This window comes from Scyliorhinus canicula, chromosome 18 (assembly GCF_902713615.1).
Source record: "Scyliorhinus canicula chromosome 18, sScyCan1.1, whole genome shotgun sequence".
Taxonomy (NCBI): domain Eukaryota; kingdom Metazoa; phylum Chordata; class Chondrichthyes; order Carcharhiniformes; family Scyliorhinidae; genus Scyliorhinus; species Scyliorhinus canicula.
In genome coordinates, this window is record NC_052163.1 from 130339150 (window position 1) to 130348107 (window position 8958).

Below are 8958 nucleotides of genomic sequence, written 5' to 3' on the forward strand. Positions count from 1 at the left end.
AGATCCAGTGCTGTGGTTTCTGAAGCTATTTGTAGAATATTGTACAATCTCAATGTCAGATTTGCAGAATTATATTGTGAAAAATGCTTGTATTGCGCTGAAAAATTTAATATCTCTGCCGTGAAATCCAGTGGAAACTTCCTCGTCTGTCCATCATATCACCAACTACAGCTCTGTGCTAGGAAATTGAAAAACCATCGATGACCCCTCAATCCCCCCCCCCCCCCCCCCCCCCCCAGTATTAAGCCAAATTTCTGATGAACCTTACAGATTCCATGGCAATATTTTAAAAAATAAATGTAATAATAATAATAATCGCTTATTGTCACAAGTAGGCTTCAATGAAGTTACTGTGAAAAGCCGCTAGATCACCCAATTCATTTTTTCCAATTAAGGGGCAATTTAGCGTGTCCAATCAACCTAGCCTGATCGTGGGGGCGAAACCGACGCAAACCGGGGAGAATGTGCAAACGCCACACGGACAGTGACCCAAAGCTGGGTTCGAACCTGGGACCTCGGTGCCGTGATGTAGCAGTGCTAACCACTGCGCCACTGTGCTGCCCCTCCATGGCAATATTTAAATGAAGAACAGAGAGGTCTCCCAGCACCTTGCCAGCACGGTGACACAGTGGTTAGCACTGCTGCCTCTGAGCGCCAGGGACCCGGATTCAATTCTGGTCTCGGGTAACTGTGTGGAGTCTGCACGTCCTCCCCGTGTGTGCGTGGGTTTCCTCCGGGTGCTCCGGTTTCCTCCCACAGTCCAAAGATGTGCAGTTTAGGTGGACTGGCCATGATCAGTGCCTGTAGATGGGGGGGTGGGGGTTGGTAGAGTGCTCTTTCGGAAGGTCGGTGCAGGCTCACTTGGTCGAATGGCCTCCTGCACTGAAGGGATTCTATCGATTCCTCCCTTATCATCTCAGACTAGCTGCTCATTAATCTTATTATGGCCAGTAAGCACAATCACCTCTCTCTTTCCTACTTTCCTTAATTTACACTGGGAGTGTGTGTCATTGACGAGGTCAGTATTTACTGTCCATCCCTAATTGCCCTCACACAGGTGGGGGTGATCCACCTAAAACGGAGTAGCTTGCTGGGCCATTTCCGAGGGCAGTTAAGAGTCCAGCACAATGGTGTAGGTCTGAGTCACACGTGGGCCAGACCAGCTAAAGGCAGCAGATTTCCCACCTGAAAGGGCATTCGCGAACCAGAGGGTTTTTTACAACAGTCCAATGTTAGTAATTAAATTAGCATTTTAATCCAGATCAATTGAATTCAACTTCCCCCAAATGCCATGGTGGGATTTGAACTCAGGACTTTGGAGCATTAGTCCTGGTTAATGGGATGCAAAAAGATTCCGATCAACAAACAACTCTGTTTCTCTCTCCACAGATGCTGCCAGACCTGCTGAGTATTTCAGACATTTTCTGTTTTTATTACTAGATTATTACTTGTATCATTCTACTACCATCGCGACAGCAATGATGACTTCAGTGTAATCAGGTAACTCCAGATAGACCAGTAATTAAACCTGCTCGGGCACGATTCTCCACCCCCCACGCCGGGTGAGAGAATAGCGGGAGAGCCTCCCGACATTTTTCACGCCCTCCTGCTATTCTCCTCCCCCACGCCCGACCCACGCCACAAATCGCCGCTCGCCGTTTTTTACCGCGAGCGGCGATTCTCCGAGGCCAATGGGCCGAGCGGCCGGGCCTTCGCGCCCGTTTCAACACGGCAGCAAACACACCTGCTCGCTGCCGTCGTGAAACCGTTTGGGGCATCTGGGGGCCCGATTGGCACGGCAGTACCACGGGAATCGAACCGTGCTGCTGGCCTGCTTGGTTTGCTTTCAAAGCCAGCGATTTAGCCCTGTGCTAAATGGAGATGGAGGACACAGTAGCAACAGCACAATATACCTCTCATTCTGAATGTGAGATTGTACTAAAATGGGAAGTTCTTATCCCAGCTACGGCATGGGGCAGGTAGGACATAGGGGTAATGAGCGGCAAGGTAGTACAGTAGTTAGCACTGTTGTTTCACTTATTATGCCATTGGGTTTAGTAATCCAGAGACCCAGGGTCTTTGGGGTAAGAACAGCAAGTTCTGGATAAGCTCAGTAGGTTTGGCAGGATCTGTGGAGAGAAACGGAGTTAATGGGTGAGACTCTGGGCTCCCCACAGTGTATTTCTCAGCAGCAGGAGGAGCCTGCTATTGGCTAGTAGCGGGATCTTCTGATCCTGTTGCTGCCCATGGGAATTTCCATTGAGCTCACCCCACACTGTCGAGGAGCCCACAGGGGGGTGGGGGTGGCGTCAGCGGGTCCGGAATATCCCGCCGGTGTGAACAGCCGGAAAATCACACCCAACGTTTCGGATCTAAATGATCCTTCTGCAGAATCCCACTATGCCATCTGGTGGGGTCCAAATCCTGGAATAGAAAGCTACCATCAATTGTTGCAAAAAACCATCTGGTTCACTAATGTCCTTTACAAAAACTAAGTTAGACGTCAATCAGTTGGTAACAACCTCTGGAGTTGAAGGTTCAAATCCCACTCCAGGGTTTTGAGCAGAAAAATCTAGGCTTGTGTTCTGAGATAGTGCTGCCTTTCTGATACAATGTTAAACTGAGACCCGGCTTGAGTCACTGTCTGTTCTCCCCGTGTCTGCATGGGTTTCCTCCGGGTGCTCTGGTTTCCTCCCACAGTCCAAATATGTGCAGGTTAGGTGGATTGGCCATGATAAATTGCCCCTTCGGGTCAAAAAGGTTAGGTGGGGTTACTGGGTAATGGGTAATGAGGATAGGGTGGAGCTGTGGGGTGAGATAGGGTGCTCGTTTCAAGGGTCAGTGAAGACTCGATGGGCCGAATGGCCTCCTTCTGCACTGTAGGAATTCTATGATTCTATCCCAACGCCAGTGGAAAACATATAACAGAGGTTGAGTTTACTGAGGAGGATTAGTAAACACCTCCTAGTGGCCAGTTGTGAAAGAATAGGGACATCACAAATGAAACAGAAACATGTTCTGAAGTATAACTTTATTCCTTAAACACAAACAGACATTGTATTGTTTTGCATTTCTCATTACGACTACATTAGGCGTACAGTTCTCCACATCATCAGGGGGCTAGAAGTTCAATGGGAGCAGCTGACAGGAGCAAATATTTTTACTGACAAACAATGTGCTTTGTTTTGGCTTCTTTTTAACATTCACCCTCTTTTCTCTGTGGCTTTGTGCTCTGGGTGTGGGCTGCCATTGCAGTTTCCACATTCACATATTGCAACAGTCCTGGACGGGACACATGGCCATTCCAGGACTTAATCTAAACATCACCGTTACAAAATGGGAACAACCATACCAACAGTCTTTGTGTTTCCTGAATAAGGTGATTAGAATATGCCACATATGTCAGCTTTATTACAATCTCATCTTCTGTCAACTGAAGGGCCCCCTCCACAACGTAGTCTTCTTGTCCACAGTTTCAAGGTAGTTTATGTAAATTGTCGTTGCTGGATTGACAGTCTTGTGTGTACTTCCTTCCTGTGTCACAAAACCTACTTCCTGTAACAATTTCCCCATCACAGATTGTAGATTTGATAGAAAATAATTTGATTGTTCTATCTGTGGACCTGGTAATAATGTATTGCTGCATTATGTGGAATGTTACCATTCACCATAATCTATGATCAAACTAAGTAAGCGTTTAGTTTTTTAGAAGGAGATCTGTAACTTGTGGATCAGTACTGGGACCACTGTTGTTTGTAATATTTATAAATGATGGAGAGGAAAATGTAGATGGTCTGATTAGCAAGTTTGCAGATGACACTAAGATAGGTGGAGTTGCAGATAGTGAAGGGGACTGTCAGAGAATACATCAGAATTATAGATAGATTGGAGAGTTGGGGTGAGAAATGACAGAAGGAGTTTAATCCTGACAAATGCGAGATGATGCATTTTGGAAGATCAAATTCTTTTTTATTTATGTATTTTTGTATTTATGTATTCATTTATTTATTAATTTAATGTGCCCAATTCTTTTTTTACTAATTCCAATTAAGGGGCAATTTAGTGTGGCCAATCCACCTGTCCTGCACATTTTTGGGGGCACAGGTTCAAGGTGAGAGGGGGAAAGTTTAGGGGAAATGTGCAGGGGAAGTTTTTCACGCAGAGGGTGCTGGGTGCCTGGAATACGTTGCCAGTGGAGGTGGTGGAGGCAGGCACAATAGCAACGTTTAAGATGTATATTGATAGACACACGAACGGGCGGGGAATGGAGGGAGACAGAATGTTTGGGCAATAAGTAATAGGTCTAAATGAGGAATCTGGATCGGTGCAGGCTTGTTGTGCCAAAGGGCCTGATCCTGTGCTGGAATGTTCTTTGTTCTTTCTTTTTCTCGAGGAGACCTCTGGAATATTGCGAAATGGAAAAGACGAGTAATGTAGTTTCTGTGTGTCTGAGGTTAAAAAGAGAAAATGCTGGAAAAACACAGCAGACCAGGCCGCAGCTGTGGAGACAGTTGTTAAAAACATAGGGCAGAATTCTCCGTTTCTGAGGGTAAGTGCCGGTGCCAACGGGGGATCCGTGGTGTTTCACAATGGGCAAATCGGTGCAAAACCTTCACCGATTCCGGTACCGTTGAGGGACTAGCATCGGCGCCACGTGAACCACCCGCGGGGCGGAAAACAGCCGGACAATCGCCAGATCCTTGGCTGCACATGCACAGGGCTGACAAGATTCAGTTGCACACACCAACAACCCCCACACCCGCACCGGTCACACCGGGAAGCATAGTGCCAGCCGTGCTGGACCGCGTACCCACCCACCCCACCCCACACAGCCCACCTTCTGGCCACCCCCCTACCATTCTCCCCCAGCCCTAGCAGAAGCCCCCCCCCCCCCCAGCCAGCAGCATGGATCTCAGCCGAGTGTGGCAGCGCTAGACACTGTCCGCAGCCGGCACGCGAGGCCCCCGACCGCTGGATCCACATGTGGCCCACACCGTCAGGAACTCGGGCCATCGCAGGCCGATCAGACTGATCAGACGGCTGATGGCGCCCCGGTGGGGCTGTGACTACGCTTGGCGCGCGGCCCAATGATGCCGATTTGGAGGGGGCGGAGAATCGCGAAACGGCCTCAAACCTGGCAGCTTCCAGATTTCAGCGGCGGGAGTCATTCTCCGCCCAATCAGCGCTCTCAAATTCGGCGTTAGGCTCTCGCCCAGAGTTCGCGATTATGTGATTTCACAGAAACGAAGGGCATTCAGGGGGTGAGGGTCAACATTAAAAGAATTGAGATACAATGTTACAGGAATTCGCACTAAGATCTATAAGTTAATGTATATTGCTACTTACTGCAAACACAAAAAGAAGCAACTAATTTGAGGCAGTTTCTTTACTCAGAGAGTAGTAGGGGTGTGGAACGCCCTGCCTGCAACAGTAGTAGACTCGCCAACTTTAAGGGCATTAAATGGTCACTGGATAGACATATGGATGAAAATGGAATAGTGTAGGTCAGATAGGCTTCAGATGGTTTCACAGGTCGGCGCAACATCGAGGGCCGAAGGGCCCGTACTGCGCTGTAATGTTCTATGTTCTATGTTCTAATGTAATCATTGGCCACACATTGAATAAAAATATATCCCAGTAGGTAGCCAAACTTCTTTTTCCATTGATTTTCTTCTCTTCCATTCTTTCTCCTACTGAAGGTTTGCCCCTTTGAAGGAGTTTTACCTCTTCAATGAACTAGCTATGCTACATTTGGAAGTGTAAACAGTCTCAACAGGATTATGATCATATTTGACCCTGTTTGAGGGTCACTGTCCGTGTGGAGTTTGTACATTCTCCCTGTGTCTGCGTGAGTTTCACCCCCACAACCCAAAAGATGTACAGGTTAGATGGAGTGGCCATACCATATTGCCCCTTAATTGGAAGAAAAATAATTGGGCACTCTGTTCTCAGTATGAACATTCATGTATTTCTCACAAGGGTAATTGGATAGCAATCAGACTGTGAAACCATTGTCGATTGTCGTAAAAACCCATCTGGTTCTCTAACGTCCTTTAGGGAAGGAAATCTGTCGTCCTTACCCTGTCTACATGTGATTCCAGACCCACAACAATGTGGTTGACTTTTAAATGACCTCAGGGACGACCAATAAATACTGACCCAGCCAGTGACGCACACATCCCATGAACAAATTTAAAAAAAGGAACTAGAGCGACTTAATAGAGGTTTATAAGATGATGAAGGGGATAGATAGAGTAGATGTTCAGAGACTATTTCCTCGGGTGGATGTAGCTGTTATAAGGGGGCATAACTATAAAGTTCAGGGTGGGAGATATAGGAGGAATATCCGAGGTAGGCTCTTTACTCAGAGAGTGATTAGGGTGTGGAATGGACTACCTGCTGTGGAGTTAGACACTTTAGGAACTTTCAAGCGGTTATTGGATAGGCACATGTAGCACACCAGAATGACAGGGAGTGGGATAGCTTGATCTTGGTTTCGGACAAGGCTCGGCACAACATCGAGGGCCGAAGGGCCTGTTCTGTGCTGTACTGTTCTATGTTCTAATCCAGGCTGATTTTTTTCTCCTACCCAACTAGAGGTACTGAGGCTAATTTTAGAATTGCCACCCCAACCCAGTTAACTCAATGCAAAGCATAGGTCGGTCCACTGTGGCCTCTGCACAAGTATTCATTGCCCTTGGAGGTGGCAGGACAGGTTGAGAAAGCAGTTAATAAAGCATACAGTATCCTAGGCATTATTAACAGGGGAATTGAAGATTTTAAAAAAAATTTGAGTATCTGGGGCACTGGTGACGCAGTGGTTAGCACTGCTGCCTCACGGCGCTGAGGTCCCAGGTTCGATCCCGGCCCCGGGTCACTGTCCGTGTGGAGTTTGCACATTCACCCCGTGTTTGCGTGGGTCTCGCCCCCACAACCCAAAGATGTGCAGGGTAGGTGGATTGACCACGCTAAATTGCCCCTTAATTGGATAAAATGAATTGGGTACTCTAAATTTATACAAAAAAAAGTCACATTTTCTTGAATGAAAATCTGAATATTAACCTTAGTTTTTGTTACAGAAAAAGTCAGATGTAATTTACAAAGAAAAACAGTCCACCCGGAGACACGAAAAATCATTTTTTTAATCAAACTTAAATATTTTTAAAATCTGTTGGTATTTGAGAAAATTCTACTGTGCAAAAGGTGACTCATTTTAAATTACATTTGCATATATGTCCGATTTGAAATCTACACGGCCTAGAGGATACTCCGAGGTTCCTCCAGCAAGATCCGACATTCTGAATTCTCCCTCTGTGACCCGAACAGGCGCTGGAGTATAGCGACTAGGGGCTTTTCACAGTAACTTCATTGCAATGTTAATGTAAGCCAACTTGTGACACTAATAAAGATTATTTTTATTATTGTCAGTATTATTAGGGCAGCACGGTGGCACAGTGGTTAGCACGGTTGCTTCACAGTGCCGAGGTCCCAGATTCCATCCCGGTTCTGGGTCACTGTCCGTGTGGAGTTTGCACATTCTCCCCGTGTTTGTGTGGGTTTTGCCCCCACAACACAAAAGATGTGCAGCATAGGTGGTTTGGCCACGCTAAAATGCTGCTTAATTGGAAAAATTGAATTGGGTATTTGAAATTTCTAAAAAAAAATTAATGTCAGTATTATCAGTAAAATAAAATTGAGGATGTGAATTTAAAACGGGGTCAAGAGGCAGATATTTCTCAAAACATCAAGCTGCTAAAATTGATAAAAGATAAGATAAAATTGATGAGAACATTGTAACTGGTTGAAATGGAAAGGTCTTTGCTAAAGAGAATTAGGAGATATAGAACTGACATGACCTCTGTGCTGCCAGTTGATGGCAGTGCAGCCTGCTGTCAAAGCTGACTAAAGATTGTGAAGATTGTAAGGATGAAGAATGTGCGAGATTGAAATCTTCATCTAGCTGGTTCCAAACTTGGAAAGAGCATCAGGAACTGGATTCTCCGTCCTTGAGTCTAAGCGCTGACGCCAATGGAGGATCGGGGGAGTTCCACGTCAGAAAAATCGGCACCACGCTTGCACTGATTCCGCTATCAGTGAGGGGCTAGCACCGGCGACGGGTGGAACACCCGCAAAACGTGCGAAAAGCGGTGCGGGAATCGTCGGGTCCGTGATGGACATGCACAGGGCTAACAAGCTGCAGCCGCACTTACACTACACCCCCCCCCACACACACCGGTTGCACCCGAAAATATGGCACCAGTTATGCTGGACTGTGTCCCCATCCACCCCGACCCCCCCCCCCCCCCCCCCCCCTCCCCCCGGCCCTGGCAGAAGCCCCCCCAGCCAGCGGCACCACTGCCGGTGAAGTAAGGCGGTGTTGGACACTGTCCGTAAGCCCTCTCTCTCTCCACAGCCGCACCCGGCTGACACACCGACGAGAACCCGGCCCATCGGAGACGGAACATCGCGGGTGGGCCCGGATAATGAGATGCAAACACGGTTGCAACTACACGCGGTGTGCGTCACAATGATGCCATTTAGGAGGGGAGAGAGCATCACAATTCGGCGTCAAACCGGCACCTGCCCCAATTTTGCTGTCGGCTCCGCCCGATCGCCGTTCCTGATTTTGCCATCGGCAAAAGGAGAACCCTCACCCCATATCTTGCTCCATCTCTAACATCCTTCAATCATTTTGTCTGTTAAATATTTATCCTGCTTCCTCTGGAGTGCAGCAAGTAAACAGTTATTCTCCCTCCTGTCTGAGGGAATCATTCATATCTTTCACAGACTCACACAGAGCAGGAGAGGCTCTCCAGCCCATCGAATTTGCACCAACACCAGGGACGGGTTTGCCCGTCCCGCCGTGCCAGGTTTCTGGTCAGCACGCCGGCCGGTCAATGGGGTTTCCCATTGTGGGGAAACCCCCGGCTGCTGGCAAAACAGAGCATCGCGCCGGCG